Source organism: Ornithorhynchus anatinus, chromosome 4 (assembly GCF_004115215.2).
Source record: "Ornithorhynchus anatinus isolate Pmale09 chromosome 4, mOrnAna1.pri.v4, whole genome shotgun sequence".
Taxonomy (NCBI): domain Eukaryota; kingdom Metazoa; phylum Chordata; class Mammalia; order Monotremata; family Ornithorhynchidae; genus Ornithorhynchus; species Ornithorhynchus anatinus.
The window spans coordinates 102,836,767-102,863,777 of NC_041731.1; the positions used below are offsets into that span (position 1 = coordinate 102,836,767).

The 27,011-nt window shown below is 43.8% G+C and overlaps 1 protein-coding gene and 1 non-coding gene across 2 annotated transcripts in view; both read left to right on the plus strand.

Moving 5' to 3' along the window:
- DDAH1 (dimethylarginine dimethylaminohydrolase 1) overlaps positions 1-27,011 on the plus strand; it is a 197,549-nt gene that overhangs the window by 15,672 nt on the left and 154,866 nt on the right. The gene's annotated exons all lie outside the window — the stretch shown is intronic.
- LOC114811716 lies at positions 10,150-10,287 on the plus strand. The gene has a single exon (XR_003759412.1). It is a non-coding gene; the product is annotated as a small nucleolar RNA SNORA7 (small nucleolar RNA).

The window sequence follows — 27,011 nt, forward strand, 5'->3', positions numbered from 1 at the left end:
GCAGGGAACATTTCTGTTTATTGTTGTCCTCTCCCAAACAGTACAGTGCTCTGCACACAGTAAGCGCTCAATAAATATGATTGAAGAAATAAATAATTGACAGGGACAGTAGGCAGGGGAGTCAGTGAGGGAGGAGAAGGGTTATTGCTGGGTGAAAGAGGGGACACAGTTTCAGCAAGCAAGAATATGAAGTGGCCCAGGTCGACCTGGTGCCTGGATTTTCTCCAAGAGCTCGCTGAGGCGTGAGCTAAGGAGTGGAAGGAGCCAAGTCTGGAGTTGATCCAGAGCTGAGGGTCTATGGCGTGAGATCGTCAAAGAGACAGGGAGGTGATGGTTAGCATGAGCACCGTTTGGGGCAGGATCTGTGTCCCATCTGCTTATATTCTATCCACCCCAGTGCTTAGCATTCATTCATTCAATTATATTTATTGAGCACGCACTGTGTGCAGAGCACTGTACTTTGTGCTTGGAAAGTACAATTCAGCAACAAAGAGAGACAGTCCCTGCCCACAAGAGGCTCAGAGTCTAGAAGGGAGGAGACAGACATCAAAAAAGCAGGCATCAATAGCATCAATATAAATAAATAGGATTATAGATATGTACACATTAAAACCAGTAAAGAGGCATTAATATAAATAGAATTATAGGTATGTACTTATATACACAGTAATGGGGGGGAGAGCAGAGGGAGGGAGTTGAGATGATGGGGAGGAGGAACAGAGGAAAAGGGGGGCTTAGTCTGGGAAGGCCTTCTGGAGGTGGTGAACCTTAAGTGTTTTGAAGGAAAGAAGTATGATTGGTGGATTTGAGGAAAGAGGGCATTCCAGGCCAGATGTAAGATGTGGACCAGGGTAAACAGTGACTTTCCCAAGGTTACACATTAGACCAGTGGCAGAGGCGGAATTAGAACCCAGGTACTTCTGCCTCCCAGACTCGAATTCTAACCACTAGGCCACGTTGCTTGGACAGCACATAGTACATCCTTAACAAATACCATAATTATTCTTATTCACATTAGTGGATGGGGTTGGGTTTTGGCATCACAAGAGAGAAGGTTAAATAGGGAATCAGAGTTGGGGTATGATGCCCTAGGATAAATGAAAATGATTGGGGAGGGGTTGTCCAGAGATCAGATATCTCTCCAGGGAGATCAAGTTTTGCAGGAAGAGGAGAAAAGGTAGGTTAGTAAGATATGATTGGAGAGTGGTGATTCAGAGTTTGGTGAGATTAGAAGTGGTTGAGTGACTGGTGGTGGTGATTGGAGCAGGAACCAAGTGGAATTGAGAAGTTAGAGGAAGCCGGTGATCATTTGGAAAAGCCACATGGATTTAAGCACTTAGTACAGTGCTTTGCAAGCAGTAAGTGCTCAATAAATATGATTGAATGAATGAAGTCCCAGTGGATCAGTGCAGGGGAGGAAGGGAGAGCGGCAACCAAATCAGAGAATTGGAGGTGTGGTCAAGGGAGAAGTGACAGCAACCACTATTGAAGTGGGTAGTTAGAGGCAGATGATTTAGGCTTCACAGGAAGAGTAGACGTGTATAGAGTGGGTTGGTGCAAAAATGGCATAGGGGTGTGGGTCAAGAGCAGAATCCTCCCCCTCTCCCAGGCAGGGGGAGTGGGAGAAGTTGAGTCCCCATCAGGAGAGAGGAGCAGGGGAGACAGTCTTATCTATTCTCCACTGACACCACTCCCTTAGAGAACTCATTTGCTCCCTGGCTTCAACTGGCTTCTCCAGGTAATTTCCAAATCTGCATCTCTAGCCCTGATCTTTGTCCTTTTCTACAGATTAAGATTTCCTCCTGCCTTGAGGACAAATCTACTTGGAGGTCCTGCTGACACCTCAAACTTAACATGTCCAAAACCAAATTCCTCATCTTCCCTCTCCGACCTTTGTTCCCCCCTGACTTGTTTTTTATGGTATTTGTTAAACACTTAGCTTGTGCCAGACACCTTACTAAGCACTGGAGTAGGTACAAGTTAATCAGTCCATGTCCCACATGGAGTTCACAGTCTTAATCTCCATTTTACAGAAGAGGTAACAGATGCACAGAGGAAGTGAAGTGACTTGCCCAAGGTCACACAGCAGACAAGTGGTGGAGCTGGGATTAGAACCCAGGTCCTTCTGACTTCCAGGCCTGTTTTCATTATTACTATTATGGTATTTGTTAAGCACGGGTCCAGCTCCTCGGGGGGATCGGTAGCCCTCGGGTTTCTTCTCTAGCTTTTCTGACTTTCCCTTCGGAGTAGACTACGCCACCGTCCTCCATTCCTCGTAAACCTGTAACCTTGGCATTATCCTTGGCTCAGCGCTCTCTTCATCTTCCCCCTTCAATCCACATATTCAGTTTGTCAGGAGATCCTGTCAGTTCAACTTTTACAACCTTTTACAACCTAAAATCCGCCCTTTCCTACCCCATCCAAACTGCTACCAAGTTGATCCAAGTAATTATACTATCTCACCTTGACTACTGCCTCCGTTTCCTTGCTGACCTCCCTGCCTCCTTTCTCTCCCCACTCATCACGAACCTCCAGTGGTTGCTCATCCACGTCCTCTCAAACCAGAAACGCCTTACCACTGACTTTAAAGCACTTGATAACTTTAACCCCTCTTATCTTACCTGACCGATTTCCTACCACAACCCACACCATTCGCTTTGCTCCTCTTACGAAAACCTCAATCTCATCTGTTTCCCTGCTGACTCTTACCTACGTCCTTCCTCTGGCCTAGAACTCCCTCCTCCTTCATATCCCACTATCGCTCCCCCCACCTTCAAAGCCTTATTAAAATCACATTTCCTCCAAGGAGCCTTCCCCTCCTAAGCCATCTTTTCCCCTACTCTCTCGCCTTTCTGTGTTATGGTTACACTTGGATTTGTACCCTTCATTCATCCTCAGCCTCAGTACTTAGGTACATATCTATAATTTATTTTAATGTCTATCTTCCCCTTTAGACTGTAAGCATCATATGGGCAGGGAACATGTCTGCCAATTCGGTATGGTACTCTCCCACATGCTTAGTACAGTGTTCTACACACATTTAAGCACTTAATACATGTGATTGCTTGAGAGAGGGAGGGATCCAGGTTTCGGGGGCAATGACAAGTAGCAGTGACTGGGTGAGGAAGAAGAAGAATTTGTCCTCGAGGGAGCGGTGATTTCATTGGCCACATTGTGCAGGAGAGGAGTTGAGAGGGTGCAGGCCTGAGTTGGCTAGGAGTGAAGTGACAGGGTATGTTGCTGGGAATGGGTGGTGAGAGAAGAGTATGGCTGAGCCTGAAGATGGTGAGGTCCTCAGAGACTACAGGCCCTAGGTCCTCAAAGCTCACCCCCTCCAGGAGGTCTTACCAGACTGAGCCCCCCTTTTCCTCTGCTCCTCCTCCCTTTCCCATTGCCCCATCTCCCTCCCTCTGCTATACCCCCCTCCCCGCCCCACAGTACTTGTGCATATATATGTACATATTTATTATTCTATTTATTAATGATGTGCATATATCTTTAATTCCATTTATTTTGATGCTATTGATGCCTGTCTCCTTGTTTTGTTTTGTTGTTTTTCTCCCCGCTTCTAGACTGTGAGCCCGTTGTTGGGTAGGGATTGTCTCTGTCTGTTGCTGAATTGTACTTTCCAAACGCTTAGTACAGTACTCTGCACACAGTAAGCGCTCAATAATACGATTGAATGAATGAAAGATTACAACTTCCGTACCCTGGTCTTGAGAGGAGGCAGCTTCCTGATGAAATACAGGTTGTGTAGACTCTGGGCCCAGGTTGGCAGCAGGTAATGCCTCAGAGCTGCCCCAGGTGGGGAAGTGGGTTTCTACCTCCCAGCCTGCAGTGAACACAGGCCTGGGAGTCAAAGACCTAAATTCTAATCTAGCTCTGCCACTTGTCTGCTGTGTGACCATGGGCAAGTCACTTGCTTCTCTGTGTCTGTGACCTCATCTGTAAAATGGGGACTAAGACTGTGAGCCTCATGGGGGACAGAAACTGTGTCCAATCCGACACAGAGAAGCAGCATGGTGTAATGGATAGAGTACAGGCCTGGGAGTCAGAAGGTCATGGGTTCTAATCCAGATTTGCCACTCATCTGATGTGTGGCCTTGGGCAAGTCACTTTACTTCTCTGGGCCTTAGTTACCTCATCTGGAAAATGGGGATTAAGACTGTGAGCCCTATATGGGAGAAGGACTGTGTCCAACCCGATTTGCTTATATCCACCCCAGTGCTTAGTACAGTTCTTGGCACATTGTAAGCATTTAACAAGTACCCATTATTATTATTAGCTCATATCTACCCCAGTGCTTAGTACAGTGCGTGACGCATAGTAAGTGCTTAATAAATACCATAAAAACAACCAAAACAAAACATTTCCCAGGGTGGCTGAGGTGATCCAAGTAACTGGGTCAATGCTGGCTTCCAACAGTTAATTCCTTTTCAAAATGATTTGTGTCTCATGGCATCCTACTTTGCCTTGTCATTACCAAATAGTTTAAAATGATCCACAGACCTAAGAACTGAAGGAGTGTTAGCAAGATGTTATGAAAAGGAATGAAATGGCCGACTACAATCTTCATGTTTAGGCTTAGGCCAGATCCCCGGAGAAGATGGAGGAAAACATAGATGGTGTTTAAAAACGGAGGAAAACCTTAGTGTAAATTTAAGACACACCTCCTTTTGAAATAAAACATCAGAACTGTCAAGTGGACGGCATTCCAGACTGCCTCTGAAGCAGCAATGCTTTCAGAATGACAAATGAAAATGGGTCAATCCTTTTTAAGCTAGTTAGTAATTATGGTATTTAAGTGCTTAGAATATGCCAAGCACTGTACTAAGCATTGGAGCAAATACAAGATAATCAAGTCCCATGTGGAGCTCCCAGTCTAAGTAGGAGGAAAAATGGGCATTGAATCCCCATTTTGCAGGTGAGAAAACTGAAGCTCAGAGAAGATGACTTGCCCAAGGTCATACAGCAGGTAAGTAGAGGAATAGGATTAGAACCCAGCTCCTCTGACTCCCAGGCCTGTGCTCATTCTACTAGGTCTTGCTGCTTCCCAGTGGAAGTTGAAATGGAGCTGCTAGTTGTAATGGAATCCTGCTTGAAAGGTCTAGGGTTTGTTAGAATTCTGACAATTATTAACTTTTCTTAGTTTGACTTTCTATTGAAAGAATAAACCTAAATTGATACTGTGTTAAAATTGTCTCTTTTTTTCCATTTGCTTAAGAAGTAGCAAAGAAATAGAGTGGAAGTACTGTTCAGTTCTGAGATACAGTTCCATAAACCTATGCCTGAAGAAATTAGGATATTTTTGGAGGCTACAGTCACGTTTCATTTCCTGGTAGAGACTGTATCAAGTCTAAGCTCAACTTTACTTGGGGAAGGTCAGGTCTTTGGGGCCATCCGATTGCCAGCTAAATTGCCAGGCAGTTACGCGGCAGGCTGATAAGGCTTCTTTCTGTAGACCCCTTGTCGCTTAGGAAGTGCAGAGCCTATGATTGAGCCCTACTTCAACCCAGAGTTCCCTTACCACCAGTCAAAATCCAAATTGGGATTTTGCATAAAAGCAGCTTTTGTGAACGGCAAACCCTCGCTCGCAAGCTCATGTCTGCCTCCCAGGAATGAGCAGGATGGAATGGAATGAAGAGTGGAATCCTACCACCCTTCCCAGGGCTCTTTCAGAGCTTGGTTGGTTCCGGAATCCTGGTTCTGCCACATGTCTGTTGTGTATCCTTGGGCAAGTCACTTAACTTTGCTGCATCTCAGTTACCTCATCTGTAAAATGGGGTTTAAGTGAGAGCCCCATCTGGGACAGGGACTGTGTCCAATCTAATTAACGTGTGTCTACCTCAGTGCTTAGAACAGTGTTTGGCACATAGTAAGCACAGTACCTTCATTATTGTTATTAAGATGAACCCTGCTGCTGAGGAGCCTGATGCAGTCAATCAATCATTGGTATTTATTGAACCCTGTGTGCAGAGCACTGTATTGAGTGCACTTCTGTACATGTTTGTAATTTCTATTAATGTCTGTTTCCCCCTCTAGATCGCAAGCTTGTTGTGGGCAGGGAATGTGTCTGTTGTTATGTTGTATTCTCCCAAGCACTCAAAAAATACAACTGACTGGCTGGGAGAGAACTATACAGCAAGAGTGACCAATCCCTGCCCATTCTTCTCAAAGTCATTCTTCCTGGTCTCTTCCTTTCAGCGATGTTTTCAGCAGTGTCTCTTAAATGGAAATAAAACCCAACAAACCCAACAATCCCTCAGTGGCAGTAAGTAACTTGGAGGATTCTACTTAGGGAGTCCGAAGGACTTAGGTTCATTTGTTTATTCATATTTATGGAGCACTCACTGTGTGCAAAGCACTGTACTAAGTGCTTGGGAGAGTACAGTGCAACAATAAACAAACATATTCCCTCCCCACAATGAGTTTACAGTCCAGAGGGAGGTTCTAATCCTGGCTCTGGCACGTCTGCCATTTGACTTAAGCCAAGTCACTTCACTTCCCAGAGTCTCATTTCCCTCATCTGTAAAATGGGGATACAGACTCTGAGCCCCGTGGATGCAGGGACTGCGTCCAACCCGATTAACTTGTCTCTACCCCAGTACTTAGTACAGTGCCTGACACATAGTAAGTGCTTAACAAATGCCACACACATATACACGATATTCATGGAGTCCTCCTGAGCAAGATAATTGGTGTCGTTTTTTAGATACTTCTACTATTTACATACACAATAAAGTGTAGGAACTGCCTGGAACTGTAAATCTGTCTCAGAAGGAATTGTGACCTAATCGGTATTTTAAAGTACACAAAGAATCGATTCTCTCCCCCACAAGTAGGCTAGGTTGCTGGGATGCTACAGAGAGAACTCGGGACAAATGCAACTAAATATATTCTGTGCTGATATAGTGACTGTATACTCATGGCAGACCAGGATATTTATTTCCCTCTTCATTGCTAGGCAGGGTATCTCTCTGGGGGGGCCCATTTGTCTTTAGATTGACCAAGCAACTTCAGACAGCCCATTCAGTGTGATTTTATTTTCCCATATCAGTCAATCGTATTCATTGAGCGCTTAATGTACTGCAGAGCACTGTACTAAGACCTTGGGAGAGTACCAGGTAACAGAGTTGGTAGACTCATTCACTGCCCACAAAACCTTACGGTCTAGCTTTGAAAGGAGCAACCAAAATTAGGCTTTTTGAAAAATCTACACACAGAACTTTTTGTGAGTAGTTAATGTATCTATCAACTCTTCTATAGTGTACTCTTCCTAACCATTCCCAACCATTTATTGTTCTGTACACTGTCAATTCTCAAATACTATTGATAGATTGGTTGATTAATGAGCAGCAAAACTTTCATTTTACTGATTCTCAGCAATATCACACAGATGTAAGTGGGCATCGGTAAGTATCCAAAGGAATTCCACTAAGTGGAATTAGGGAAGCATCCTGGCCTAGTGCAGAGAGCCCGGGCCTGGGAGTCACAGGACCTGGGTTCTGATTCTGGTTCCACCACCTTTGTTGTGTGACCTTGGGCAAGTCACTTCACTTTTCTTTGCCTGTTAACCTCATCTTTCAAATGGGGACCAAATGTGAGCCCCATGTGGGACACTGGACTCTAACTGATTATCTTGTATCACACCAGGGTCTGGCACATAGGAACTTCACAAATACCATTTCCCTCTAGACTGTAAACTTGTTTTGGGCAGGGAGCATGTCTACCAACTCTGTTATATTATACTCTCCCAAGTGCTTAGTACAGTGCTCTGCACACAGTAAATGCTCAATAAATCCAATTGATTTGAATACTGCAGTGTTTTCCATCTTTATTAAATATGTTTGCCTACATTATTTATGTTGAGTATTGATTCCATGTACGATAGTAGCTTAAAGCTTATAAATACATTTTGCTTTTATAAGTCCAGAAAGGGATCTTCGTAAGTGAGGGCTAAATAAAGGAAATTTCACCTTTTTAAACTGTAATCCTATCTGTTGTAGTTACCTACAATAAAGTTTAAATCTCAGAGAGTGATTTTTGTTTTTTCCCCCTCCCTCAGATTTAACAGAAACAAGGTGTCAGCATGAGGCTTTTTCAGTCTGTGGGATGATTATTCTGACAACTATAAAATTAGTGAAATGAGAATTAGTGAAATGAGATTTGAAGTGGTAGAAAAAAACAAAGAAACTTACAGCCTTAATTGGATTTTTTCAATTAGTCATAAAAAATAATCATTTCCAGAAAGAGATACCTGCATTTTATAGTTCGAAGCATAAATTATTTTAAGTGAACTATAAAATAAGCACAAGAAACTAAGCCCATTTTTGGAGCTATAGAAATAATTTTTGCAGAAATTCCTCCACCACTGTACCTTATTTTGCTCTTTCAGTACCTGGTACAGAAGAAAGCCAATTACCTGTTGTCTAGACAACTGGTTGGTTATCTGGACCAGCGTTCTGGCAGACAATGTTTTATTGTGGAGAAACAGCTTGGCTAATGCAAAGAGCTCAGGCCTTAGGGTCAGAGGACCTGGTCTCTCTAATCTTGTTTCTGCCACTTGCCTTGCTGTGTGACCTTGGGGAAGTCACTTCTATGCCTCAGTTTTTTCATCTGTAGAATAAGAATTCTCATGTTCTTAGACCATGAACTTTATGTGGGAAAGAGACTGTGTCCAACTTGATTTTCTTGTGGTTAGTGCAATGCTTGGCACATAGTAAAAAAAAAAATGCCATTATTATGCCAGAGAAGAATCGTGGCTTAGTGGAAATAGCTTGGGCTTGGGAGTCAGAGGACATGGGTTCTAATCCCTACTTCTCCACTTGTCTGCTGTGTGACTCTGGGCAAGTCACTTAACTTCTCTATGCCTCAGTTACCTCATCCATAAAATAGGGCAAGAGCCCATTTTAGGCTCAGTGAGCCCCATGTAGGACAACCTAATTACCATCTATCTACCCCAGTGCTTGGCACATAGTGCTTAACAAATACCATTATTATTATTATTATTAAAGCATGTATAACTGAGTAAAATTGTGTGTGGATGCTTGAACTAGGCATCCTCAATCTTGCTCAGTGATTTGGACTTGGGCACACTTAGTGTGGGTACTTGTGCTTCTTGTTAGGCTCTTTAAATTCTTTCTACCTTCCCCAACTCCCAAACCCTAACTCTTCTCTCCTCAGTGTTACAGGTAATTGCTGCTATAGTGGTGCATAGGAGAAAGCTGTTTCTTCATGAGTTCAGAAGATAAGGTGGATTGTAAGTCCTCTGAAGGCCTTGTGTCAGCCTTTCCAGAAATAGTAGTAGTAATCATGGTATTTATTGAGTGCCTGCTAAGAACAATGCACTGCACTAAGCAGTTGGTAAGTAAAGGAGAAACTCAAGATGTTTTCCCTCCCATTTCATTCCTCCTGTGCTAACATTCTATCTGGATCTTTCTCTCGAGTGACCGATGTCCTTCCCTTCGCTCCTGCCAGTTTGCCTGGCCTGGAATTCCTCTCCCATCAAATCCGATGGGCCACAGCTCTCCCCGTATTTAAAGCCCTCCTAACATCCTGCCATTTTCAAAAATTCTTTCTTGATTAGTTTTTATCTCCTAAGCCATTGCAGCCTGGCAGGCAAATCTAGCCTCTATGTGTTTACTTTTGCTCTCCCAAAAACATCAATATTCATGCCATTTCAGACTATCATCATCATCAGTGGTATTTATTGAGCATTTACTGGGTGCAGAGCATTGAACTAAGCTCTTGAGAGAGCTCAATATAAGAGTTGGTATATGCATTCCCTGCCCACAATGAGCTTACAGTTTAGAGACGGAGGCAGACATTAATATAAATGATTTATAAAATATAGTTTAAAGGTTTATACAAAATCTCTGTGGGGTTGAGAGTAAGATGAATAGCCAATACCCGAAGGTTGCAGTTCCAAGTGCATAGATGTTACAAGAAGGAGGGGTAACGGGGGGAAAAAAATTGCCCTATCTTTTGACCACATTTTTATTTTCCTTTCATACTCCACAGAGCATCCCTTGCTTAATTTGCTTGCCCATTGCACTATCAGTTTGTAATGGGCACACTTTAATCAGATAGTTAAAATTTTTTTGCCAATTAAATAAACTTATAAATTGATCTCCACCAGGTAAAACATTTCGCCTCTCAGGGTTGCATCTGGAGAGTTTCTAGTACTCTACCAGTCTCGACTATGGGAGGGAGCATCAAGCAGAGACTTACCCATTCCATTCCTAACTTGGGCAGCGGCTAGCGAATGGAAGACAATCTTCTACAAGTCAAAACTCACCTGTACTGGGCAACAGCAGCATGGGAGAGATTCGAGGGTGGAGACTCAGGTTTACTGCGTGGAAGGAGATAATGGTAAACCACTTTCATATTTTTACCAAGAAAACCCTATGGATACACTGCTGGAGCTATTGCAGTTGGAGGTGGGGCGTTCTGGCAGAAATTTGTCTGTGGCGCTGCTATGGGTCGAACACGACTAGACAGCATAAGACAACAACAGGTAAAACATTAAAAGAAACCAGCAATATCTAGCTTTTATATTAAAAAGAAAAAAATACACAATGTCTCTTTCCCCCCGATTTGAATACTTCCTTGATTTCTTCTTTGGGATCTGGGTATTAAATTATATTATTAAATGGTTAATTAGACAGAGAGGTCCATATAGAAAGGCCAAATGGATTATTAAAGGTAAAAAATCCATTCCTCGAGACCTAAATTCTTCAGGTTGACTCTACTAGAGCCAAAGAATTTGGATACTTGGCAAATTTACACTTCACTCAGCAATGTAGAACTGAAGTCCTGAAGAGGGAATGGAGCCGTGACACATAATAGCCTTTGGATCTTGGCAGGGTTGAAATGGTCACCGAAAGCAAATTTGGGATTTTCTCGGGTTCACTGTTTTTTCTGTCTTCTGTCAGGAACTGGCATGATAAGGAAGGAACTCAGGACCCATGGATCAAGAATTTGGCAAGAACTTAAGGGATAAAGAGTGCACAATAATAACACAGTTTAGATTTTAGTTTCCTTCTCAAATCCTGGAGTCGTTGAATTATGGATTTGAGAGGATACTGACAAATCTTCCTGTTCATCTTAACACCTTCAGGTTACCCACAGTGTCCCTATTTCGTCTATCTGGCCACCACATCTTTTCCCCCATCCTCCCCTTAGCTTGGAACTCCCCCTCCACAAATGCCAGACCACCACTCTCTCCACCTTCAAAGGAGCGTTACTAAGGTCAGGTCTTTTCCAAGAGATCTTCCCCAATTATGCCCTTTTTTCCCTGGCTCCCTCTTCCTTTTGCGTCTCTGCACTTCAATCTGTGACCTTTGGAAATTTGATATTCACCCAAACCCACAACACTTCTGTACATATCTTTAAATAATTTACTATAAATTACTTATATTAATGCCTGTCTCCCCCTCTGGACTGTGAGCTCGTCATGGGCAGTGAAAGTGTCTGCTAATTCTGATGAACTCTCCCAAGTGCTTAGTTCAGTGCTCTGCACATAGTAAGCGTATAGTAAATATGTTTAATCAGTTGAAACTCATTCCAGCTTCCCAACAACCTTCCCTGTATAACTGTCTCTCTAAATCAACCATACTTCCAAAAACAGTGCAAGCTCACAATCAAAGACTCCATTATAACATTTATAAATGAAAGGCATTGGATAATGGCTCCGACAATTAGTGTTTAAGTAAAAAAAAAAGACATGTCATTATTGGATCCATTCAGCACAGTGTCCCTTCTCCATGGGTGTAACTAGATAATTAAAGGATCTGTAGATATCTGTAATTTATTTATATATTTATATTAATGTCTCTTCCCCTCCCCCCCTACTCCAGACTGTGAGCTCGTCAGGGGCAGGAATGTATGTTGATATGTTGTACTCTCTCAAGCGCTTAGTAGAGAACATTGTACACTGTAAATGCTCAAATACAATTGACCGAATGAATGTAGATTGTAAGCTTGTTGTGAGCAGATGTCTACCAGATCCATGTCTACCAGATCTGTTGTACTCTCCCAAGCACTTAGTACAGTGCTTTGCACACAGTGAGCTTTCAATAAATACTGTCGATTGATTAACCAGTGTTATGATTATCCTCTTTGACACCTGATGAAATTTTTCCTCACGTTGTTCTAGTCATCTGAAATCTTTCATCTATGATCTCATCATAGACGTCTTCTCTAGGAATCTATCCAAATTCCCTCAACCCTGCTGCTCAGTAGAGCAGTCAGAGACATTCATTGAGTATTCATTGTGTGCAGAGCATTGTACTAAGCGCTTGGGAGTGTACAGTGCAATAGAATTGGTAGACATCTTCCTCCCGCACAGGGAGTTTACCGTCTAGAGGGGGAGGACCAATATATAAATAGATTACAGATATGTATATAAGTGCTGTGGGACTGAGAGTAGGGAGAATATTAAGTGCTTAAAAGGTATAAATTGAAGCATAAAGGAGATGCAGAATGTAGAGGGAGTAGGGAGAAAGAGAGCGTAATTGAGGAAGGCTTCTTGGAGCATATGTGATTTTCTTAAGGCTTTGAAGGTGGGGAGTGTGGTAGTACATATATGTAATTTGTTTAGAGAAGCAGCATGGCATAGAGCATGGGCCCGGGAGTCAGGAGGTCGTGGTTTCTAATTCTGGCTCTGCCACTAATCTGTGTGACCTTGGGCAAGTCAGTTCACTTCTCTGTGCCCCAATTACCTCATCTGTAAAATGGGGGTTGAGAATGTGAGCCGTAAGTGGGACAGGGACTGTGTCCAACATGATCTGCTTGTATCTACTCCAACGCTTAGTACTTTAAGGACACAGTAAGTGCTTAACAAATGCCACAGTTATTATTTATATTAATGTCTGTCTTCCCCTCTAGACTGTAAGCTCGTTGTGGGCAGGGAATGTGTCTCTTTATTGTTATACTCTCCCAAGTGCTTAGTACCATGCTTTGCATATAGTAAGCGCTCAGTAAATATGATTGAAGAGTATATGAACGGGGAGGGTGTTCCAGGCCAGCGAGAGAGGACATAAGTAAGAAGTCAGGGGCTACATGGAAGATATTGAGGTACAGTGCGTAAGTTGGCTTTAGAGAAGCGAAGTGTGCAGAATGGAAATCAGTAAGGTCTAAGGTAGAAGAGGGTGAGCTGATTGAGTGCTTTAAAGTCAATGATAAGGAATTTCTGTTTGATTTGGAGATGGGTGGGTAACCACTGGAAGTTGTTGAGGAATGTAGGGATTCCCTCTAGACTGTGAGCTCCTTGTGGGCAGTGATTGTCTCTCTTTATTGCTGTGTTGTACTTCTCCAAGCACTTAGTACAGTGCTCTGCACACAGTAAGCACTCAATAAATGTGATTGAAGGAATGAATGTGCACTGAATGTCTTTTTAGAAAAATGATCTGGGCAGCCAAGTGAAGTATGGACTGGAGTGGGAATTCAGACTGTGAGCCCCATGTGGGACATGAACGGTATCCAAATTGTTTACCTTGTATCAACCCCAGTGCATAGTACAGTAGTTGACACACAGTAAGCACTTAAGAAATACCATAAAATTCCACAGTCTTCATGGTTTTGTAAACTTCACTCATGTCCCCTTCCAGTCTGATAGCCTTTGCATATCCCTAACGTCTTGTTGTCTCTGTGTGAGGTCCTTCCTAAACTGTACAGGTAAATGCAGATTTGAACATGCTATAATCTTCACAACGGAAGATCCATGTCTTTGGTTTTATTTTCTATACTCTTCATGACAAACATCTTTTCTAAGAAGGTTATCCTGGTAAAAATAATGTGCTGTTTTAGAAGACCTACCTTATTTCTTTTTCCATATGAAATTGATTCTTTTTTTCAGAAAGTAATGCTTTTGGGGTCTTTGGGTGAAAGGTGTCATTAGGTCAAAGAATGGTTAAGGAGAGAAGTTGAAAAAAAGGTTGTATTTGTTGACTTAAGATGGAGCTATGATTTCCAAAGAAAAATATAATGGCACGATTCTCCCCTCATCATCTTCATCACTGATAACATTTATTGAGGGATTGTTCTTTTTGACCTGCCTTCTTTTCTTTCTCTGGTCACTGAATTGCATAACTAAGGCCAGGTGTGTTTTGAAATTATGACTGTGGTGGTTGTTAAACCTTATTTTGTGCCAAGCGCTGGGGTGGATACAATATGATAATCAGGTTGGACACCATCACTGTTCCACCTGAGGCTCATCTGATGACTTTAAATTGGGACTCAGTGGAGTCTCTTGGGTCATGGGGTCACATGGAGCCAAGTTGGAAACATAAATTGAAAGTAAATGCAGAAAAACAAACCCAAAGTGTCTCACTGATCTCAGCCTTCTCTGTGCTCAGTTATGATTCAAAACATGTTCCCTGTAACACATCTTTGCCCTGAGGTCAGCCTCAAGACGAGAAATCCGCAAATGTCACTAGCCTCTAGTTTTAAACAGGCTCACGCACCCACATTCCTGAAGGGGTTTGAATGGAAAAATAATTTTCGCAGTGCTTCCGTTACATCCAGCTCACCTGAAATTACATTGACAGTTTACTAGTTGAATCATTAAATATTGTGACAGAGCCCAGATGCGTATTTCAGGATGTTGGTAAACAGAAGCTACACGCAAATCCTTTTGACCATCGTGAGCAAAATTGAGGTCCTTTGCCAGAAAGAAATACGTAGGGTCTCTCACTTTCCACTGTCGAGGAGCAGCATGACCTAGTGGAAAGGGCATGAGCCTGGGAGTCAGAGGACCTGGTCCTAACCCCGGTTCTGATCCCTTTTGAAAGCTCACCTCCTCCAGGACGCCTTCCCAGGCTGAGCCCCCCCTTTTCCTTTGCTCCACCTCCCCTCCCCATCACTCCTACTCCCTCCCTCTTCTCTACCCCCTCCCCACCCCGCAACACTTGCATATGTATGTACATATTATTTTATTCTGTTTTATTAATCATGTGTATATATCTGTAATTCTATTTATATTGATGCTTTTGATGCCTGTGTAGTTATGTTTCGTTGTCTTTCTGCCCCTTTCCAGACTGTGAACCAGTTGTTGGGTAGGGATTGTCTCTGTAGCTGAACTGTACTTTCCAAGCACTTAGTGCAGTGCTCAGCACACATTAAGCCCTCAAAAAATATGATTGAATGAATGAATGGCTCCATCACATGCATGCTGTGTGACCTTGCGCAAGCCGTGTAAGTACTGTGTGCTTCAGTTACCTCATCTGTAGAATAGGAATTATATATCTGTTCTCCTTCCTACTTAGATTACTAGCCCTGTGTGGGACAGGGCCCTTGTCTGACCTGAAGACTGTAATAACCTCGTTGTGGGCAGGGATTGTGTCTGTTATATTTTTGTGTTGCACTCTCCCGAGCGCTTAGTAAGTGTTCTGTATGCAGTAATATAATTGATTGACTATTTTGTATCTTCCCAGGTGCTTAGAACAATGCTTGACACAGAGCAAAGGCTTAAATACCCAGTTTTTCCTTCTGGGAAATGTACAGCACCGATGTAGTGTGTCACTGCTTAGTACAGTAGTGCCTGGCACATAGTGAGCACTTAACAAATACCATTATTATTATTATTATTATTATTAGCTCCAGTTAGAAGACATTATGAGTGAAGATGAGATCATGAGCCTGACATAGAAAATCTCTTGCACACATTTATGCTGTGCCCAGGAAAATACAGCCATGTCCCTTGGCTTTGTGATTCAGATGAGCATTGTGTAAACACCACTGGCTAATAGGGAAAGATATGTGCCTGTCACCAGTAGAATGTGGGCTGCAGTTATTTTTGCAGTAATAATAATAATGGCATTTGTCATGTTCTTATTATGCATCAAGCACTGTTCTAACTGCTGGGGTAGATACCACTTAATCAGGTTGGATACTATCCCTGTCCCACATGGGAGTAACAGTCCAAGTAAGAGGAAGAGAAGGTAAAGAATCCCCACTTCACAGTTGAGGAAGTTGAGGCATGGGGAAATTAGGTGACTTGTCCAAGATCACACAGCACGCAAGTGGAACTGGGATTAGAACCCAGTCTTCCGACTCTCAGGCCTGTGCTTTTTTCAGTAGACCACGTGGCTTCTCTTGCAGCAGTGGTGATGGTTTATGTTGTTGTCCATGCTCTCCCAGATGGTCCCATCCTCCTCTCCTTGGTGGCCATCCTGCCCATCTTTTGGAAGGGAGCTAGCACACAGATTGTGGGCTCAGAACAGAATAACTCTGCAGCCGGTATCACCCAGCTTTCATTCATTTCACAGCCACCTTTGAGCATGGTAAATTAAAGTAGCTAAGTAAAGGTTGGTTTTATTATGTTTACTGGCAATCCAAAGAGGTGATGGGAGGAAATGGCGGTAGAATAATGATAATGGTATAGGTTAAGTGCTTACTATGTGCCAAGCACTGTTCTAAGCACTGGGGTAGATACAAGGTTATCAGGTTGTCCCAGGTAGGGCTCATATCTTAATCCCCATTTTACAGATGAGGTAACTGAGGCAGAGAGAAGTTAAGTAACTTGCCCAGACTCACACAGCTGACAAGTGGCGAAACCGGGGTTAGAACCCATTACCTCTGACTCTCAAACCCTTGCTTTTTCCACTCAGCCATGAAGCTACTCCTTCCTCATATCATGGCCGTGGTTTTCCAATTAAATGAAAGCAAGACTGTGCTCACTTTGGGGCGAGAGGCAGGACAAAACTTGAAGTACCATTGGTAGTGTTACTGTAAGCAGTGATTTTTTTAAAATGATATATTATGCACTTACTATGTTCCAGACACTGTACTAAGTGCTGTGGTAGATACAGGTGAATCAAATTGGTCACAGTCCCTGTCCTACATGGGGCTCACAGTCTCAATCTCCCTTATTACAAATGAAGTAACTGAGGCACAGAGAAGTGAAGCGACTTGCCAAGGCCACACAACAGGCAAGTGACAGAGCTGGGATTGTCTCCCAGGCCAATCTCTTCCCTAAGATATTAATAGGTACTTTAAGGATCCAAGAGTAGCTGGCCCCTGTGCAGAAGAGAGAGTCATATTCTAGTAAGCTAATCATCCTGCCTCAGAGTCAAACTGCCCTTCCCAAAGTGGAAGAAAACGAGGAGTTGGAAAGGGAAGGAAGAAAAATGATCTAGATAGCAGGCAGAAAGATCATGATAATAATGATATTTGTTAAATGCCAAGCACTGCACTAAGCACTGGGGTAGTTACAGGTCAGACACAGTCCCTGTCCCATATGAGACTCACAGTCTAAGTTGGAGGGGGAAAAAGTATTGCATCTCCATTTTATCGATGAGGAAACTGAGGCCCAAAAAAGTTAAGTGACTTGATCAGAGTCACACATCAGGCAAGTGGCAGAGCTGAGATTATTCATTCAATCATATTTATTGAGTGCTTACTGTGTGCAGAACACTATATTAAGTGCTCAGAATGTACAATTTGGCAACAGAGAGAGACAATCCCTGCCCAGCAATGGGCTCACAGTCTAAAAGAGGGAGATAGCAAAACAAAACAAGAAGTCAGGCATCAGTACCATCAAAATAGATAAATAGAATCATAGATATTTACACATTAATAAAATGAATGAAGAAATAATATATATAAATATCCACAAGTGCTGTGGGGAGGGGAAGAGGGGCAGAGAGAAAGGGAGGGCTCAGTCTGGAAAGGCTTTCAATAGGGCTTTGAAGTGGGGAAGAGAGTTTAGCGGATGTGAGGAGGGTGGGCATTCCAGGACAGTGGTAGGACATGGGCCAGGGATCGACGGCGGGACAGGCGAGAAAGAGGTACAGTGAGGAGGTGAGCAGCAGAGGATTGGAGTGTACGGGGTGGACTGTAGAAAGGGAAAGGGAGGTGAGGTAGGAGGGGGCCAGGTGATGGAGAACTTTAAACCAAGAGTGAGGAGTTTTTGCTTCATGTGAAGGTTGATAGGCACCCACTGGAGGATTTTGAGGAGGAGAGTGACATGCCCAGAGCATTTCTGTAGAAAGATAATCCGGTCAGCAGAGTGAAGTATAGACTGAAGTGGGGAGATACAGGAGGATGGGAGATCAGAGAGGAGGCTGATGCCATAATCCAGTCAGGATAATATGAGAGATTGATTAAATCAGATTAGAACCCGTGTCATCTGCCTCCCAGGCTCGTGTTCCTTCCCTAAGCCACGCTACTTCATCCCTTATGCAGCGTAAGTCAGCAGTCAAATCTAACTGGTACTTGGTGACAGCAATGCCATCTCAAAGCACTGATCACTCCTTTCCTCTCGTTTGGAATGCACTGCGTGGGGGGCTTCTCCAAACTACGGCTGTCCTCCTCCTCAGAAGTCCTTTAAAAACAACATCCCCTCCAGAAGCCATTTTCTGGTCAGTCCCCCCATTCTCTCAGCCACAAAATCCCATCAGCCATTTTAGTAATAATAATGATGTTGGTATTTGTTAAGCGCTTACTATGTGCAGAGCACTGTTCTAAGCGCTGGGGTAGCTACAGGGTAATCAGGTTGTCCCACGTGAGGCTCACAGTCTTAATCCCCATTTTACAGATGAGGTAACTGAGGCACAGAGAAGTGAAGTGACTTGCCCCAAGTCACACAGCTGAGAAGTGGCAGAGCGGGGATTTGAGGTGTTTAACGGTCACATTTATACAAACAAGGCAACCTTAAGTTTGTAGAGAATGAAAATCCTTACAAGAAACTCCATGATAAATCACTTCGGCCCTATTGGAATGAAGATTGAAATCCCCAGTACCATTGTGAATGGCAAGTGGGTGTGACTCCAAGGTCCTTTCTATCTGTCCTCCACTGGTCTCGCACCACCAACCTATAGCCCTGGTTCACCTCCACAGCACGCTTCCTCCACTTTGGGCGCAAGCTGTGGAGAGTTGGTGGTGGAAATCTAGCCACCAGGCTGACCTGCTCCACCTCAGACTCATCCCTACCTGCTCTAACTGCCCTCTCTTCTGCCCAGCAACAATACTTCTCCACCCTTATTATTAATAATAATAATAGTGGTATTTAAGTGCTTACTGTGCCAGGCACTGTTCTGAGCACTGGGGTGGATGCAAGCAAATTGGGTTGGACACAGCTCCCGCCCCCAGTGGGCTCTCAGTCTTTACCCCCATTTTACAACTGAGGTACAGAGAAATGAAGTGACTTTAAGTGAAGTGACAAGCTTACACAGTAGACAAGTGGCATTGTCATGATTGGAGCAAGTCATTCGGACTCCCAGGCCCGCGCTCTATCTCCTAGGCCACACTGCTTCCCAAGCACTTAGTATAGTTCTCTGTGCACAGTAAGCACTCAAAATACGGTTTTATTGATCATTCTGTTTTCCTTCCATTAAATTGTAAATTCCTTGAGGACAGGAAGTTTTCTGTTGTACTTCTTTGTACAGTCCAGCGGAGTGGGTAGACATGTTCCATGCCCACAATGAGCTTACGGTCTAGAGGGGGAGAAAGGTATGAACATAAATAAATTACAGACATGTACATGAGGGAACATGTCTGCTAATTCTATTTTATTGTACTCTGAGTGCTTAGTACAGCGCTCTGCACATAGTAAGTAATCAGTGAATGCCATCGATTGATTATAATGAACACTTTGGGGCTGATGGAGGGGTGAATAAAGGGTGCAAATCCAAGTGTGAGAACAATGCAGTATAGAGTAAGAGAAGAAGAAATGAGGAAATATCAAGTAAAAACTCCTCACTATTGGCTTCAAGGCTGTCCATCACCTTATCCCTTCTTATCTCACTTCCCTCTCTCCCTCTACATCCTAGCCCACACACTCCACTCCTCTGGTGCTCACCTTCTTATTGTGCCGCATTCTCACCAGTCCTGCCATGGATGCCAAACCTACATCCTACCTCTGGCCTGAAATGCCCTCCCTCCTCAAATCTGCTGCCAAACAGTCACACTTCCCCCCCTTCAAAGCCCTATTGAAGGCTCACCTTCTCCAGGAGGCCTTCCCTTTTCCTCTTCTCCTCCTCCCTTTCCCATCGCCCTGATTTGCTCCCTTTGCTCTACCACTCTCCCCCCTCCACAGCACTTGTGTATATATGTACATATAATTCTATTTATAATAATGATGTGAATGTATCTATAATTCTATTTATATTGATTCTATTGATGCTTATTTTCTTGTTTTGATGCCTTTCTCCCCCCTTCTAAACTGTGAACCCATTGTGGGCAGGGATTGTCTATTTGTTGCTGAATTGTACTTTCCAAGTGCTTAAATCCCGACTCTGCCCCTTGTCAGCTGTGTGACTGTGGGCAACTCAATTCACTTCTCTGTGCCTCAGTTCCATCATCTGTAAAATGGGGGTGAAGACTGTGAGCCTCACGTGGGAAAGCCTCATTCCCCTGTATCTACCCCAGCGCTTAGAACAGTGCTCTGCACGTAGTAAGCGCTTAACAAATACCAACATTATTATTATTAATACAGTGCTCTGTATACATTAGGCACTCAGTAAATACAATTGAGTGAGTGAATGAATGATTGAGGGTCTAGTTGGAGAAGCCTTCTAAGAGGAGATGTGTCTTCAATAAGGATTCAAAGGTGGAGAGAGTAATCATCTGTCGGATACAAAGAGTGAGAGTGTTCCAGGCCAGAGGCAGGACGTGGGCTAGAGGTCGGTGGTGAGATAAATGAGATTGAGGTCCAGTGAGAAGGTTAGCACTAGTGGAGTGCAGTGTGGGGGCTGGGTTGTAGAAGAAGAAAAGCCGGGTGAGGTAGGAAGGGGCAAGGTGATCTAGGGCTTGAATTTGGCCCCACAGAAGGATGGAACACCCGCTTCCCTGGGCTCTGCCCCGAAAGTGGATCCAGCAGCCACCATGGTGGATGGCCACCACAGCTCGGGTTTCACTTATATTCTCCCATTTCTGCTGCAGTGCCAGTCCACTTTCTCCTCAGGGCAATGGCTCTGTGGATAATTAATCAACTGTGGTGCTGCTGTGGTGGTTTGCGGGGGCGAGGGAGAGCAGTACTGGTGATTATTGACATGCATATGGAAGATGGAGAGGGCTCTTTTTTATTTTTTCAAGTGGTAAATGTTAAGTGCTTAGCATGGGTAGGTACAAGGTAATCAGGATGGGCACAGTCCCTGCCCCACATGGGGCTCAGTTGTAAGCCCCATTCTACAGATGAGGGACTGAGGCACTGAGAAGTTGTCAGTCGATTGTATTTATTGAGTGCTTACAGTTTGCAGAGCACTGTACTAAGCGTTTGGAAGAGTCCAACAATATAATGGACACATTCCCTGTCCATAGCAAACTTTCAGTTTAGAGGGGTAGACAAGACATTAAATAAATAAAATTACGTATATGTACCTAAGTGCTATGGGGCTGGGAGACGAGTGAAGGGAGCAAGTCAGAGCGACACAGAAAGTTGAAGAAAAGGAAAAGAGGGCATAGTTAGGGAAAGCCTGACTTGCCCAAGTGATTTGGCCAAAGTCACACAGCAGACAAGTGGTGGAGTCAGGATTAGAACCCAGATCTTTCTGGGTTCTGAAAAGCAGCGTGACTCAGTGGAAAGAGCATGGGCTTAGGAGTCAGAGGTCTTGGGTTCTAATCCCGGCTCCATCACTTGTGAGATGTGTGACTATGGGCACGTCACTTAACTTCTCTGTGCCTCAGTTACCTCATCTGTAAAATGGGGATGAAGACTGTGAGCCCCACGTGGGACAACCTGATTACCTTGTATCTCCCCCAGCGCTTAGAACAGTCCTTGGCACATAGCGCTTAGCAAATACTATCATCATCATTTCAGACTCCCAGGCCTGAGTTCTATCCACTAGGCCATGCGTCTTCTCTACTCAGTGAGGCGATCATCGCCCGGACTTGGGTTCAGGACAGCCCATTGTGCCCCCTTGTGCCCCCTTCTGCCATCTCTTAGCCAGTTACAAGCTGGGGAGGAAAGACCACCCTTGGTGGCAATTTCTTTTTTTTGCATCTGTAGTTAGGGCAACTAGTACTTTACAGTAATGAACACAGGTAGGTAAGTGTGTTGCTAGCAAGTGATTAAACACAGAATGCATGGAGGATTGTTTTCCTGGCTGCTGTCTCCAGCATCCGACAGGAGTGACCTTTGCTCTTTCGGAATCCCTCTGAGAAAGGTGTGAAAGGAGTGAAAGATCTCGTAAGTGATTTTTTTTTAAATCATATTTGTTAAGCACTTACTTGGTGCCAGGCACTGTACTAAGCCGTGGTGTACATAGAAGCTAGTCAGTTTGGACACAGACCCTGTCCCACGTGGGGCTCACACTCTTAATCCCTATTTTTACAGATGAGGCATCTGAGCCCCAGATAAGCGAAGTGACTTGCTCCAGGTCACACAGCAGACAAGTTTTAAAGTGATGTAATGAGAATGGCTAAATCATTACCTCAGATTGTCTTTTTTCTCAAATTAAAGTTAGCTTTGATTAAAGGTCATTTTAGTTATCAATTTAATATTAAACCCAGAACCTGGTCTTGTACTTTGGAATTTTCAGAACGAATAATTGGACTGAGTGAAGATGGTTGGGCTTATCTCATACACGATATATGTGAAATAGTCAACTTGGGTCTGTAGTTTTCACCGATCTTAAACTTAACCTTGCTGTTTTGATGAACCCAGAAGTTCAAAGGGTATTTGCTTCAGTTGTTAGCAGCAGTTTTCCCTAGATTTCCTGTGTTTTTTGTTGTTGTTTTTTCAAAGACACATTTCTTCACCTAATTGTAATTCCATGAAGCGCAGCGCCAGGACAAAGGAAGTGATGCAAATCCTTTAGCGGAAAGGTCATTAGTCACTTCAGTGTTCCAAAACAGAGTGAGAATTTGCCGTTGTTGTTGCTCTGCTGCACATTTCTTCGGTTATTCTATTGTCTGTTTTAATGGATATTTTTTGTAGAAATTTTAATTTAGGGTTTTCAAGCCCAGGTGGAACAAGCATCAGAGCTTCCCTCAAAGGTAAAAATGTGAGGAAAGGAGCATGGCCTAGTGGACAGAGCACGGGCCTGGGAGTCTGAAGGGTATGGGTTCTAATTACCACTCTGCCACTTGTATGCTGTTACCTTGGGCAAGTCACTTCACTTCTCTGTGCCCAGGTTACCTCATCTGCCTGGGGTTGAAGACCGTCATCCTTGTGTTGGACCGGGACTGTGTCCATACTGATTTTCTTGAATCTACCCCAGTATTTAGTACAGTGCCTGACACATAGTAAGCGCTTAACAAATACCATGAAAAAGGAGGCAACTGTAGCTCAGGGCTTGTTGATGGATGATGCACCCAGCCATGCTTCATTCACTCCCCCTCTTGACTGTAAGCTCCTTATGGGCGGGGCGCGTGTCTGCTAATTGTGTTGTGTTGCACTATTCCAAGCGCTTAGAGCACTGCTCTGCGTGTAATTAAGTGCTCAGTGCCATTGAACGAGGGATTTAATGATAAGGAGGAATTCTTCCAGTGAAAACAGGTGATGGGGAGATTTCAGATTGACCAGAGATGAATCACAGCCTGAATTCATGCCCCAGTATAAAATCTCATACCATGTATGGACTTCACCGTACCTTGAGCTCGTCTGTCTCTCTGCCGACCTTTCACTCATGTCCTGCTTCTGGCCTGGAGCACTCTCCCTCTTCGTATCTGACAGATAATTACTCTCCCCACCTTCAAAGTCTTATTGCATTAAAGTAGATTGGAGGGGAGTTAAAGAATTGGAGGAGAGGAAGTAAAGGCAGTGGGAGTAGACAACTTACTCAAAGAGTTTGGAGACAAATGGCAGGAGGGAGAGGGGGCAATAACAGGCGGATTTTTTAGTAGTCAGTTTTATTGTGTGCTTCCTGTGGGCAGAGCACCGTACTATGTGTTCAGTAAATGCGATTGACTTATTATCATGTATTATCATGATACCAGAATATCATGAATCATAATATCAATATCACATCATTATATAATATATCATGTATTAAGGATTGTCATGTATCTGCCCCAGTGCTTGGCATATAGTATGCACTAAATAAATACTATTGTTAATGTAACTCTGCTTAACGATTGCCACTGGTTGGCAGTATAGTTAAAACACCGAAAGAAATGACTGATTAGCCCTTTGCTTAAATTCCATTAACATTGATGTAGTAGGTTAATCTTTTGAGGTTAGTTGATTTAGTCTAATCCTTTTGCAAGCCTTTTTTTATGGTATTTAAGTGCTTACTATGTGCCAGGCACTGTACTAAGTGCTGGGGTAGATACAAGATAATGAGGTTGTGGCACAGAGAAGTTAAGTGACTTACCCAAAGTCACATAACAGACAAGTGGTGGAGGCAGAATTCGAACCCATGTCCTTCTGACTTGAAGGCCCATCTCTATCCACTAGGCAATGCCGCTTCTCATTCTAATTCTATTGACATTAAACAATGAGTTGTAGCAGTTCAGCACTCTAAAAATGTGCACAAAATTAGGTAAGCTAAAGGCTTTATTCTGGAATTGCCACTTAACTGAAGCCTTAGGATTCTCCAGCTGAACTTTAGACTGTAAACTCTTTGTGGGTCTCTCCCTACTGTTCTTGAGAAGCAGCGTGGCTCAGTGGAAAGAGCATGGGCTTTGGAGTCAGGGCTCATGAGTTCGAATCCCAGCTCTGCCACTTGTCGGCTGTGTGACTGTGGGCAAGTCACTTAACTTCTCTGTGTCTCAGTTCCCTCATCTGTAAAATGGGGATTAAGACTGTGAGCCCCACGTGGGACAACCTGATTCCCCTATGTCTACCCCAGCACTTATAACAGTGCTCGGCACATAGTAAGTGCTTAACAAATACCAACATTATTATTATTATTATTTTTATTATTATTATTAGTGGTATTAGTTGAGTGCTTACTTTGTGCCAGGCACTGTACTAAGCCCCGAGGTAGATACAAACTGATCAGGTTGGACACAGTCCATCTCCCACGAGGGTGCTTCAGTCTTACTCCGCATTTTACAGATGAGGAAACCAAAGCACAGAGAAGTGGAGTGATTTATCCAAGGTGACAGCAGACAAGTGGTGGATCTGGGATCAGAACCCAGGTTCTGAACTATGCCTTATCCAGTAGGCCATGCTGCTTCTCCCAGGCCACACTTGTATTCTCCCAAGTGCTTATTACAGTGTCCTGCACTGTAATACCATTGAATGATTGATTGGGCTGGGGGAAAACCTGGTGTGTAAATTCTGTGGCTTCTTTATGTACAGGCATTTTGTGAAGATAAATCTGAGAGTGCAGAAGTCTGTTAAAAGAAAAAGTTTACTGTGTGAATCTGAGGAATTGATTCTGAGGGATTTCTTCTTGGGTAATTAATTAAGATCATTAAGAAACACATCGCTTCAATCCAGCATTACTGGATGCAGACTCTGTAGGTCATTAATGGTTTCATAGGTTACTTAACTCTTCTTTTTGTAAATAAGGCACACCAGGTGAAACTTAGGCTTGATTTCAAACTGTCTTTAATAGTAGTTGTACGATTGATTTAAGGTCACATATCCTCCAGGAGGTCTTCCCAGATTAAACACCCTTTTCCCATGTTCCCTCTCCCTCCTCCATCATCTGTGCACTTGGATCTCTGACTTGTGGGCATTTGATATTCATCTCATCCTCAACCCCACAGCACTTAAGTATGTATCTTATTATATTATATATTATTGTCTACCCCTCTAGGCTGTAAACTGCTGTTAACATGTCTGCTAACTGTTGTACTGTGCTCTCCCAACTGGTTAGTACAGTGCTCTGCACATAGAACTGAATGAATACCATTGATTGATTTTATTGAGTGATTTGATTTTTTTTAATGGTGTTTGTTAAGTGTGTACTATGTACCAGGCACTGAACTAAGCACTGAGGTAGCTGATGAAGAAGCAGCGTGGCTCAGTGGAAAGAGCCCGGGCTTGGGAGTCAGAGGTCATGAGTTCGAATTCCGGCTCTGCCACTTGTCAGCTGTGTGACTATGGGCGAGTCACTTCACTTCTCTGGGCCTCAGTTACCTCATCTGTAAAATGGGGATTGAGACTGTGAGCCCCACGTGGGACAACCTTTCACTCAATAGTATTTATTGAGCGCTTACTATGTGCAGAGCACTGTACTAAGCGCTTGGGATGAACAAGTCGGCAACAGATAGAGACGGTCCCTGCCGTTTGACGGGCTTACGGTCTAATCGGGGGAGACGGACAGACGAGAACGATGGCAATAAACAGAGTCAAGGGGAAGAACATCTCGTAAGAACAATGGCAACTAAATAGAATCGAGGCGATGTACAATTCATTAACAAAATAAATAGGGTAACGAAAAATATATACAGTTGGGCGGACGAGTACAGTGCTGTGGGGATGGGAAGGGAGAGGTGGAGGAGCAGAGGGAAAAGGGGAAAAAGAGGGTTAAGCTGCGGAGAGGTAAAGGGGGGATGGCAGAGGGAGTAGAGGGAGAAGAGGAGCTCAGTCTGGGAAGGCCTCTTGGAGGAGGTGAGTTTTAAGTAGGGTTTTGAAGAGGGAAAGAGAATCAGTTTGGCGGAGGTGAGGAGGGAGGGCGTTCCGGGACCGCGGGAGGACGTGACCCGGGGGTCGACGGCGGGTTAGGCGAGACCGAGGGACGGTGAGGCGGTGGGCGGCAGAGGAGCGGAGCGTGCGGGGTGGGTGGTAGAAAGAGAGAAGGGAGGAGAGGTAGGAAGGGGCAAGGTGATGGAGAGCCTTGAAGCCTAGAGAACCTGATTCCCCTGTGTCTACCCCAGCGCTTAGAACAGTGCTTGGCACATAGTAAGCGCTTAACAAATACCAACATTATTATTATTATGATGATGATGATAATGGTATTTGTTAAGCCGTTACTAGGTGCTAGGCACTGTACTAAGTGCTGGGGTGGATGCAAGCAAATTGGGATGGACACAGTACCTATCCCACATTGGGCTCACAGTCTTAATCCCCATTTTACAGACGAGGTAACTGGGGCACGGAGAAGTGAAGTGACATGCCCAGGGTCTTACCAGACTTACCAACAGACAAGTAGTAGAGCCAGAGGTAGAATCCA